Raw genomic sequence first — 13,254 nt, 5'->3', positions numbered from 1 at the left:
ACTTGAGGTTTGGTGTTGTGTCCACGCTTGCAAGTGCATGCTGGTTAAATGTCTAAGCATGCAACTGGTATTCAAATTTTTCAGATTTTTCCCTCGGCTAAAGGTCTTTGCGCACTTCTTACAGATAACCTTGGCCTGATCATGAGGATTTTGTTCAAAAAAGTGCCACACTGCACTCTTCCTACTTTGGCAGACATTTTTGCGGCCTAGCACGCTGTGATATTTTGACCCTCTGGACAAGCTGTCCAGCAACTCTTTTGATTTTTGGAACCTGTCTTTGGAGTGCTCCGGGCCTGCCAGATAACAGCTGTTGCGATGTCGATGTCTGCTGTGGATGCTCCTCCTCCTCATCTGAGCTATTGGAAGCAGCACCCTCTTCCCCCAATGGATGCCAATATGGGTCAACAACTGGGTCATCCATCACCTCCTCTCTTCAGTGTCATGTGCACCTTCCTCTGTGTCACCGTGTAAGGTGGTATAGTGTGCGGGAAGGGGCACCTGAGTCTCATCAGGGTCAGAATCTGGCTCAGTACACTGCGAGGACAATGTAGTGCTCTGAGTGAATGTACCAGCAGAATCATCCATCAGTGGCTGTGCATCAGTGCACTCTATGTCAGATTCATCTTGGCCTGGGTAATTCACCATTTCACTTGATAATCCAGGCATGGTATGTGATAACAGCTCCATGGAGTAATCAGTAGTATGGCCTGCGTCATCCTTCAATCTTGGTTGGGGTGAAGGACACAAGGAAAGGTGTGGTTCATGAACATGACCCTCCAATGACAACTCAGTGCTTTTATTTTTTACAACTTCAGAAGAGGAGGCGATAGAGCTGGAGGCTGAGTCAGCAATGTAAGACAAAACTTTTTCCTGAAGCTCTGGCTTTAAAAGCGATTTGCCAACTCCTAGAAAACTAAGCCTTCGAGGCCTTGTGGAGCCAGACGATGATGCAGGCTCAACACCTCCTGCATTCGGTCCTATTTTGCTTTTGCCACTACCATCAGATCCACCACCAACACCATCATTACCAGCTGCCAACCCCCGCCCAATTCCATGGCCTCTTCCACCAGCCTTCCTCATTTTTGGTAGAAATGTAGACAAAATCCAACAAACTATATAGTAATGTAAAACAAGGTACAAGGTGTCTATAGGACAGGGGAGATTTTGAATTTCTGCACACACTTGTGGACACTGGACACTTTTGGATTGTGTGAGGCCCACTGAATATCACAGCGCTATGTCACAGGCTCGATGTCGCAGGTGTGAAAAATGTCACTAGAGGATAACGGAGATTCTGAATTTCTGCACACACTTGTGGACACTGGACACTTTTGGATTGTGTGAGGCCCACTGAATATCACAGCGCTATGTCACAGACTCGATGTCGCAGGTGTGAAAAATGTCACTAGAGGATAACGGAGATTTTGAATTTCTGCACACACTTGTGGACACTGGACACTTTTGGATTGCGTGAGGCCCACTGAATATCACAGCGCTATGTCACAGGCTCGATGTCGCAGGTGTGAAAAATGTCACTAGAGGATAACGGAGATTTTGAATTTCTGCACACACTTGTGGACACTGGACACTTTTGGATTGTGTGAGGCCCACTGAATATCACAGCACCATGTCACAGGCTTGATGTCGCAGGTATGAAAAATGTGACTAGAGGATAACGGAGATTTTGAATTTCAGCACACACTTGTGGACACTGGACACTTTTGGATTGTGTGAGGCCCACTGAATATCACAGCGCTATGTCACAGGCAGAAATTGGCTAGTGTATGACAAACTACAAGGTGTATATATAATTGGGCAGAATAGGAATCTCCCTAGAGTGTAGGTCTGTAAGAAAGGAACAAGTCCTTGACATATCCTTACAGAGCGACACACAGATAGCTTCACTGTGGCCGTGATAACAACCGTTACACGGTACTGAGAGAGGAGTGTGCACATACACGGCTGTCCGGTGTACGTAAAGTTGTCAAGCTCCGTGTTTTTTAAGTATACGGACTGACACACGCTGTCTCTCTATAGTTTTGAATGTGATCAAACAGCAAATATATTTAACTGTTTGAAAACTAGACAAAACTAGAAGACGCAGGTCTGTAAGAACGGAACATGTCCTCGACTTATTCTTACAGAGTCACACACAGATAGCTTCACTGTGGCCGTGATAACAGCCATTACACGGTACTGAGAGAGGAGCGTGCACGTACATGGCTGTCCGCTGTGCGTAAAATTGTCAAGATCCGTGTTTTTTAAGTATACGGACTGACACACGCTGTCTCTCTATAGTTTTGAATGTGATCAAGCAGCAAATATATTTAACTGTTTGAAAACTAGACAAAACTAGAAGGTGCAGGTCTGTAAGAACGGAACATGTCCTTGACTTATCCTTACAGAGTCACACACAGATAGCTTCACTGTGGCCGTGATAACAGCCGTTACACGGTACTGTGTGAGGAGTGTGCACCGCTGTATGGTGTGAAAAAATGCACGCTCAGTACCTCACCAGGACAAAAAAAAAATTGGGATTGCTTTTAAAAAAGCAGTTTGCAGAGCAGTGGGTAAACAGCAATGCAGCCGTCAGGAAGCCTTAGAAGGCAGCCTAACAACCAACACCACTGATCCAGCAAAATATAGCCTCCACTTGCACTGCACACACAGTGACTGGTGTGTTGTACAGGCAAAATCGCTAGCAGCAGAAGCAGTTTTTGGTGTCTTCTTCCCTGCCTAACGCTCTCCCTACAAAATCATCATCAGCAGCAGCAGCTCTCCCTATTCTGAGATCAGCATGAGTAACATGGCGGTCAGCGTGCACGCCCTTTTATACCCCCTGTGACGCCCACCAAAGCAAGCCAATCACTTGCATGCCCTTCTGAAAGATGGTGGTGACCCGTGCCTATGTCATCACGTTGCCCACAGTGTCCGTGGATCCTGATTGGCTGAAAAAGAGCGCAAAACAAACTTTTGAAACGCGACTTTGGCGCTTAAGTCGCCAACCTCGTGGCCGACTTCATCCTAGGGTCGGGTTTCGTTTCATGAAACCCGACTTTGCCAAAAGTCGGCGACTTTTGAAATTTTTCGACCCGTTTCGCTCAACTCTAGTCTTGAGATAAAATTACAATTTTTATTTGAAAAACATTAAAACTGGTATTTGTTGAGGTACATGGTAGATATGGCTCACTGGTGGTCCAACCGACGTGTTTCGACCATTCAGGTCTTACTCATGTTATCATGAATAAGACTTGAATGGGCGAAACGCATCGGATTGACCACCAGTGACCCCATATCTACCATGTATCTAAACAATTACCAGTTTTAAGGTGTTCAAATAAAAATTGTGATTTTATCTCAAGAAGTTTCCACACTGGAGATCACTTTTTTTCTTCCTTTTTGCCTTGGACAACGCCTCTGATCAGGGTGGCTCCATGCGTTGACAGACTCTGGATTTCTGCTGAGTCAGGTGAGCTGACCTTCCATTTTCCCCTATCCCATATATTTCATTTTAGAGACTAGTCACATTTCTTATATTGGCCTTTTAGCGCACTACATTCTCATGTTGCCTGTATACATGAACACAGGTAACAGATTTGGCTCCGTGATCTTACAGGTAAGATATAAGAAATATTAAAATTTTTCTTTATGATGATTTTTTCTTTAATACAAATTTAAAAAGATAAATGTAAAAATAAATGTTACTAAACTGCAAAGTCCAAAGATGATGACAGCCATGTCTTCCACATAAAGTTTAAAAATGATCGGAGATGTGACTGGCGTCTTAGGTGTTTCGGTGGCGCATATGGAAGCTTAAGAAATCTAGTTGTCTACTCTCTCAAGCACTTCTGCTGTCTAATGCTCTGGCAATATGCATCTGTGATCACCAAAAGGGAACCTGTAAAGTATTTTTTGACTCTTGAATCGCCACCACTTCTATCCAATGCTGCTATACTGCTCTTTATATATTGGGGTTTCTTAGCTCCACCTAAGCCTAAAGACAACTCATGCTTTATGCAAAATGTCAATCTGAAGTCAATGAAGCAGGAATGCTGTGCCCAAAAGTCAAGCTTACCACTCGGGATATTCTCAAATTTGGAAGTCTTCTCCTATTCATAGGATAGGGGATTACTTCCAGATCTCTGGGTGTCCTCCATAGGATAAGGGATAACCTCCAGATCTCTGGGTGTCCTCCATAAGATAAGGGATAATTTACAGATCTCTGGGTGTCATCCATAGGATAAGGGATAACCTCCAGATCTCTGGGTGTCCGCCATAGGACCTTTCTGACCTTGAGAGTCACGTCCAGCTCTGAGAGAGGGTTGTGAGACATGTTCAGCTATGAGAGATGGTCATGAGCCATATCCGGAACCACACTCCCTCACATTAGTGGCAACCAAAGCCCCAATTATGGGTGTAATGACAGCCAAAGCTTTTCCACAGAAGCCGTATACAAAGATCCAAGGGTTCTCACAATCCCTCCGTTAATATTCTCCCATCAAGCGCTCCCACCACACTGTCCAGCTTCAAGCACCTCCTATGACCGATAGTATCATCCTGTCTCCAGCACACCATCCTTAAATTATCTCTAAACCCCTAAGACCAGTATATGTGTATCCAGATCTGCTCTTCTTTGCCGGGCTACTCACAAAATTCACCATTTTGAGATGCGCTCTTCATAGCTCTTTGCTAGACCTGGAGCTAATGTGCCAAGCTAGCAGACAGCCGCGAGTCACAATTCATGAGATCGCAAGCCACATGTGGCTCGTGAGCTACAGGTTGGGGATTCCTGGAATAGGGGATAACTTCCAGATCTCTGGGTGTTTGACCTCTGGGATTGTCACCGATCCCAAGATACAGGGCTCTTCCTATGGGGTCAATCATGTCCACTGCCGCTCCATTCATTCTTAACTGGACTGCAAGTGATAGTAAAGCTCTGCACTCTACTGGTCTTCTGCATTCCCGTAAGAATGAGTGGAGCAGCAGTATCCATTCTTCTCAGGAGTGTTGTGGGTCACATTAATCGGTTCCAATGATTAGAATGTTATCTGCAATCCTGTGGATAGGGGATATATTCCAAACTTGAGAATACCACCTTTAATCCAAACAATATGACTTGAGGGAAGTCTATAATGACTGGGAATGTCCCCTAATCTTTTCCAGCCATGCTTAGGGAAGCAGGCGCTATTCCCCCTGCTTGTGCCGTGCACCAATGAAAACCTGGGAAAGTACACCTGACTTTACTGTACAAGCGGGAGTCAGCATGAGCAGGACTTCAGATAGGCTTTGATTTTGATACCCTGTCGTCAGAGACAGCAATAAAGTAATATTTGATGGGTTAAATGCACCACAAGCTTAAGTTTAGAGCACAGTATCGCTTTCCGCTTGACTCTACTCCAACATTTGAGTATGACTCAAAACTTCCTTTTTGTAACATTTGGCCACTTCTGTTCTAATAAATACTTACAGAGGGGGAAATATTTATTTGATCCCTTGCTGATTTTGTAAGGTTGCCCACTGACAAAGACATGAACAATCTACAATTTTAAGAAAAGGTTAATTTTAACTTTGAGAGATAGAATATCACAAGTATAATCCAGAAAATCACATTGTATAAATTATATAAATTTATCTGCATTTTGCAGGAAGAAATAAGTATTTGATCCCCTACCAACCATTAAGAGTTCTGGCTCCTACAGACCAGTTAGATGCTCCTAATCAACTCGTTATCTGCATTAAAGACAGCTGTCTTAAATAGTCACCTCTATAAAAGACTCCTGTCCACAGACTCAACTAATCGGTCAGACTATAACTTCTACAACATGGGTAAGACCAAAGAGCTTTCTAAGGATGTCAGGGACAAAATCATAGACCAGCACAAAGCTGGAATGAGCTACAAAACCATAAGTAAGATGCTGGGTGAGAAGGAGACAACTGTTGGTGCAAAAGTAAGAAAATGGAAGAAATGCAAAATGACTGTCAATCGACATCGATCTGGGGCACCATGAAAAATCTCACCTCATGGGGTGTCCTTGATCATGAGGAAGATGAGAGATCAGCCTAAAACTACATGGCGGGAACTTGTCAATGATCTAAAGGCAGCTGGGACCACAGTCTCCAAGAAAATCATTGCTAACACATTACGCTGCAAAGGTTTAAAATCCTACAGTGCCCGCAAGTTCCCCCTGCTCAAGAAGGCACATGTGCAGGCCCGTCTGAAGTTTGCCAATGAACACCTGGATAATACTGTGAGTGATTGGGAGAAGGTGCTGTGGTCAGATGAGACAAAAATTGAGCTCTTTGGTAGTAACTCAACTCGTCATGTTTGGAGGAAGAGAAATGCTGCCTATGACCCAAAGAACACCGTCCCCATTGTCAAGCATAGAGGTGGAAACATTATGTTTTGGGGGTGTTTCTCTGCTAAGGGCACAGGACTACTTTACCGCATCAATGGCAGCATGGATGGAGACATGTATCGTAAAATTCTGAGTGACAACCTCCTTTCCTCCACCAGGACATTAAAAATGGGTCGCGGATGGGTCTTCCAGCCAGACAATGACCCAAAAACATACAGCCAAGGCAACAAAAGAGTGGCTCAGAAAGAAGCACATTGAGGTCATGGAGTGGCCTAGCCAGTCTCCAGACCTTAACCCCATACAAAACTTATGGAGGGAGTTGAAGCTCCGAATTGCCAAGTGACATCCTCAAAATCTTAATGATTTAGACATGAGCTACAAAGAGTAGTGGACCAAAATTCGTCCTGACATGTGCGCAAACCTCATCATCAGCTACAAAAAAATCTGACTGCTGTGCTTGCCAGCAAGGGTTTTGCCACCAAGTATTAATTCTTGTTTGCCAGAGGGATCAAATACTTCTTTTTTCTCTCTGCAAAATGCAAATAAATTCATATAATTTATACAATGTGATTGTCTGTGGTAGTGGCTGGGCCAGAGGCTTAAAATTAGAGTTGTGAGAATTTTTCAAAATTCGGTTCCGATTACGATCGGCGGCAAATCTTGCAAGAACACAGCTGAACGTCATTGGAGTTAATGAGAGAGGAAACAAACAAATATGTTCATAACAGATCAGTAAACATAAATTCGGCACAAATAGGGTATCAGTATGGCGCAAATATGGCAAATTCATATTCTGTGACCGATTCCGAACATATTTGCTCAACTCTACTTATATCTGTGAAAGGGATTTCATATATTTCTATAATACTTTGCTCTCAGTTCATCACATTTCAAAATTTTGATATCTAGCTTTGAAATGATTTTGAGTCATTGTGTCCTGAGATGTCTAGATGTGTCATTGTATTGCCACCCAATGATTGTTGTGTGAATTGCCAACAGTGATGGGCTTCACAATACAACATTGAACTTTATTTATTAGGAATTATAGTTGTTGGTGAAATTGGAGCTAAGGTAATGGTGGATGCATCCTTAACTTTGTAAATGTTTTCTTAACCTCCCGGTTGTTCAGACTGTAAATGAGCGGATTTAGTAAGGGAGCGATAATGACATAAAATATGGAGACATATTTCCCTTGGTTTGAAGTCTTCTCTTGTGATGGCCCAAGATAAGTGACCATACCTGTTCCAAAGTACATGGCTACAACAGTCAAATGAGAGGTACAAGTAGAGAAAGCCTTCACTCTTCCTGCAGAATGGATCTTTAACACCGAGATAATAATACAGACATAAGATATAACAATAAAGGTGAAGGGGAGTAGAATAGTAATAAAACTCAACAAAAAGATCACAAACTCCTTGCTGTAATTTTTATGACATGATAAGTGTAATACAGCCAGAGATTCACACATGAAGTGGTTGATCTGGTTTGGATTACATAAGGTTACAGGTATAAGTAAGGATGGAAGGATGATTAGCAAGAAACTGAATATCCAAATCAAAGCGGTAAGTCTATGGCACATACTCCACTTCATGAGAACACGGTATTGGAGAGGTAGACATATGGCCAGGCATCGGTCATAGGCCATGAGGACAAGAAGCAGACACTCTGTGGTCCCCATGAGTAGCAGAATGTTGACTTGGATGAGACAAGCCACCAAGGATATCGTTTGGTGAGCAGACAGTAGATCCATCAACATTTTGGGTACAGCAGAAGATGAGTTGCACAAGTCTATGAAGGAGAGCTTACTGATAAAGAAGTACATGGGGGTGTGCAGCTTAGGGTTTATAATGATAATGTGTATAATAAGAATGTTTCCAATGACCGTTGTCACATAAACGAGAAGAAACAACACAAACAAGAGCAAGTTTATGGTGAAGTTTCTGGAGAAGCCCAATAAGACCAAGTCAATTGCCAGTGTCTTGTTCTCCATGTTGTCTTGGGAAAGTAAGGTCAATGATTATAGAGCATCGAGATTCAAATGAATCAGAGTATACAGACAGACTAATGAAGGAATACTTGGAGAAAAAAAAACAACCAAACAATAGTAATAATATTAAGTGTGCATATCAAAATCTCAACATACACGAAACCAAGTGATACTTTCCATGTGAACTAGTGAGACGTTAAATCTCAGCACCAATGGGAAAGTGCTGTTTGGTGTCAACACAATCATTTAAAATACAGCTCTGGCAAAAATTAAGAGCCCACTGCAGTTTTTATAAAAATCAGCTTCTTTACATGTCTGACAGCCATTCCATTCCAGTGTCAGCTGAATTCCAACCAGAGTCCACCTCATTCTACTTAAAGTGCTTCTGATTAGGTCATTACCTGAACCAAGTCTTATTTAACAAAGGAATATATATAACCCTGCTGTGGTGTTCACAATCCTCTTGCAATAGGACAAGCTGGATGGCAAAACAAGTGCTAGTAACATCCCAAAAGTAATGGGAATGAAAAAATAACTTTTAACTATGCCAAAGGAGTTGAAAAGAAAAGTCTTGAATGAGGAAAAGAAGGGCTCAATTCTGGCTTTATTAGCAGAGGGATACTTTGAGCGTCATGTTGATTCCATCCTTTAAATTTCTAAGAAGGCAGTCCATTACAACAAGGTGAAGCAGCAGATATTGGGGACAACAAAGCTACAGACCGGCAGAGGGAAAAAGCGACTCTCCACTGACCGGGATGACCATCATCTTATTCGAATGTCACTCAGCAACCGCAATATGACATCAAGTGACCTACAAAAGGAATGTTAAATGGCAGCTGGGGTGAAAAGCATGGCAAGAACAGTTCATAACAGGTTCCTTGAGCCAGGGCTCAAGTCATGTAAAGCTAGAAAAAGGCCTTTCACCAATGAGAAGCAAAGGAGAGCCAGGCTGAAGTTTGCCAAAGACAATAAGGATTGGACCATAGATAACTGGAGTAAGGTAATCTTCACTGATGAGTCTAAATTTCAGCTTTGCCCAACACCTGGTTGTCTAATTGTATGATGGAGACCTGGAGAGGCGTACAAGCCACTGTGTCTTGCACCCACTGTGAAATTTGGTGGAGGATCTGTGATGATCTGGGGATGTTTCAGCAAGGCTGGAATTGGGCAGGTTAATCTTTGTGAAGGACGTATGAATCAAGCTGCATACAAGGTTATCCTGGAAAACAGTTGATTCCTTCTGCTCAGGCAATGTTCCCCAACTCTGAGGACAATGCGCCATACCACAAAGCTAGGTCAATCAATGTGTGGATGAAGGATCACCACATCAAATCCCTGTCTTGGCCAGCCCAATCTCCAGACCAGAACCCCATTGAAAACCACTAGATTGTAATCAAGAGGAAGATGGATTGTCACAAGCCATGAAACAAAGAAGAACTGCTTACATATGTGTACCAGGAGTGGCATAAGGTCACCCAAAAGCAGTGTGAAAGCCTGGAGGAAAGCAGCCAAGACGCATGAAAGCTGGGATTACAAATCATGGTTATTCAACAAAATATTGATTTCTGAACTCTTCCTGAGTTAAAACATTAGTATTGTTGTTTCTAAATGATTATGAACTTGTTTTCTTAGCATTATTTGAGGTCTGCGAGCACTCTGCATTTTTTTTTTGTTATTTTGACCATTTCTCCTTTTCTGAAAGTAAATACAGTAGTTTATAGAATAAAAGAGCAATTTACATTTTACTTGAAAATATACCTATAAAGAGAAGCTGAAAGTTTTGCAGTGGTCTCTTCATTTTTGCCAGACCTGTATATAACTTGCTTATTTTTATATTACTAGCATTAATATAATAATAAAAATAATAATAATTATTTTTTTTACAATATGCTTTGTAGTGTTAATCAGCTTGACTAGTAAAATAATAACGCATTCGGTTTTATTCCTGTCACTGACTTTGAAGAAATCAATAGAACTCCAGAAACATCGGAACTACGACTTTGCCTCTGTTCACATCACATTTGAGCTCTTTCTTCATGAATCTCACTCCATTAGTTTCTCCCCACCCAAAAAATTCTTAGCCACTAAAAAAAAATTGTGCAGAAACGTCTTAAGGAAAATTAGGAATCATAAAAGGCCAACAATTTTTTTATTAAATGTGGCCTTTATTCCCATCGCTGCCCAGCGATTATAATGTATAACATTCAGCGTGTATTTGAGGAAAGAAAAAGTACGGAATTTTGTATTCAAAATGTTTCCTCTGGCAATAATATTCTTGGTCTGGTTAACGAAAAAACAAATGAATAAAATAAAAAAAATCCAAGCTGAATAAAAACAGAAGATGTAAAACTTAAGAAAAAAAGGAAATATGTAAAGAAATTACAATTTCGAAAAACCAAGTTTTTTAGATCCATCATTCTATTTAAGAGCTAGATAAACTTAAAGCAAAAAAAAAATAAAACCTTATTTCTGAGCTTCTTAAATTTATAATTTACAATTTTTGTGAGGTTTCTAGAAAGTCTTAATACAATGATTGAAAAATTAAATTATAAATACAGTTTTCTACTTTATTTCCTTTTAATTTTAAAAGGAGGAGAACAGGACAGAGTCTCATTGCATCTAAACCACTTACGATTATCTGAGAATAGATAAATAATTATTCCCAAAACCTTCTTAAAGTTCTAACAGGGTCATTATTTCTTGCCAGCAATTTATACATAATATATATATATATATATATTTATTTATTTATTTATTTATTTTTTTGTGTAATTAAAGCTACTGGGGATTCTCTATTAAACAAGTTATAAAAGCAAATTATAAACTAAAAATATTGCACAAATTATTTCATTTTACAAGGATAAATTCTGAGAGTTGGATGAAGGAAACACGACCAGCGTTAACTCCTTGTATAAAGTCTTTCACGGGGAGAAATTTCATTAGTGTTATTAGGTTGACTTACTATGAGTTATAAAATATTATAAAATGTTTAGTAATTGTTTTCTTCATAAACTCATGTTATTTTCTTAATTTTTAAACAAAAAAAAATCCAAAAGTAAAATAAAGTTGGAGCACCCTCACTCGCCAGGGCCGTGGGGTACTCGGTACCGGGCCGGTTGATCTTCTCACCGGGAGTTGTTACGGCAGCAGTGACCCGGTCCGTGGCCATGGGGCTCCATTGCAAAAGGGGTTGTTTCAGTGTGCTTATGGTGGTGAAAGTTTATAAGTGATTCGTGACGCCACCTGTGGTGTTCGGCAAGGAAGATGTTAAGCTGACGCTGCAGACAGATCCTCTGGGACAAATGGTGTAGTGCAGCAATGATGTTATAGCCCTCCACAGGCAGGGCTGTAGTCCCAGGGCAGTGTAGGTGAAGTGACACTTAGATGGTGTAGTGTCGGGCGCAGGAGGGATGTAGCGGCGTTGGGCAGGCTGGCGTAGGAATAAGTGGAGGACACCAGGGCATGTAGTTCCAAAGCTTTACTCACAGTCTGTTGTGGTACAGGTGCCCGCATCCATGCTGTGTCCTCCGGGTCAGGAGCTCAGCCAACTTCCAGGCAAGATGAAGTACTCCTTTCCAACACTCCACCAACATATGTGCCTTTTCTGAACGTCTCCCTCTTAGCGCCTTTGAGTGAAGTACTCACAGTACTGAGTTACACTGGAGTTCCTCCTGTCAGATGTTCCTATGAACTCTACTTGTATGGCAGACAGCTGTAGCCTGCTTCGGGGACTCCTTCTACCTAGTCCCGGCTCACACACTTTGCTGTTGTACCCCCAAGTCTGGTGTGGGAATAAAGTGGTCACTACTTCTATTCCTCCGGTGTCTGCTGCAGGACCATTAGTATCCATACCACCTCGGGGACCGGACCCCGGCCTTGCGCTTAGAACTTGGAAGGTTGGAAGAGAGGAGTGGTGTGTTTGTTAACTTTTTTTTCTAACTTTATGTGTGCACATTGCGGCTAGCAAATCAGGGAGCAGGAAACATTCACAATGTCCTGACACAACGGATTGAAATCACATGTCCCTCTCCATATAAAGAGCGGACATCTTGTTTTAGTGTCCTATTGTCAATATAACAGCACAGAGTGACTGCTCCTGATGCTGCTCCTGGGTGCTGATAGATTTTAGCTCATTAGCTAGATGGTAGGTGGTTGTTTCTAAGTCAGATAGTTTAGATAACTAATGTCCTGCGTGGCTGTGAAATTGACCTTTCAGCAGATTATTTTTTGTGCCATTATTGAGATCCACAGACAAAGACAGCAGGGCACATTTCATACAAGTATGTTGTGCACTGCTTCTATTGTGCACCATGCATGAGTAGACATTTCTAAATCTTATTTTTTCAGTTGCTAAATGTGAAACTGCAAGGCATATGTCACCTTGTTATTTGGCGGTGGTGACATTTGAAGTGTTGGTCAGTAAAAAATATTTTTTGGTCAGTTGCTAAAGTGATTCAGCGCGCCATATCTCACCTTGTCATTTACTGGTGGTGAAATTCAACTTCATAACTCATGCAGTTTTAGAAAAGAAAAAAATTTGCTAAATGTGATACATTACGGGCCCACCCACCACCCTGCTCTCCGTCGTCGTCGAGACGCTCACTTTCGCCTTTCACTGTAGATTTGGACCAATTTTAGGTGGTCTCAACCTTGTTTATTTTGGGTTCAGTAACTCTGCATCTCATCCGGTCACCTAAGTACCTGCCTTAGGGCCCCTGGTACCGTTTCCTCTGTATCCTTACCCGTGCCTCGGTGACTATATGACGCTGAAACCACACGGTCCACACCGGCAACTCAGAGCATCCATCTTTATTACGTCACACCTGAACCTGAGCCTCCCAACACTGCGTCTAGCGAGCACTCTATCTATTTTACCCTGACCCTCAGCCACATCCTTGACCGGTGCCAGAG

Source organism: Dendrobates tinctorius, unplaced genomic scaffold, assembly GCF_039654945.1.
Source record: "Dendrobates tinctorius isolate UK_male_01 unplaced genomic scaffold, ASM3965494v1 ptg000332l, whole genome shotgun sequence".
NCBI lineage: Eukaryota > Metazoa > Chordata > Amphibia > Anura > Dendrobatidae > Dendrobates > Dendrobates tinctorius.
The sequence above is the reverse complement of the archived record's forward strand: the minus strand, read 5'-3'. Positions refer to the sequence as shown.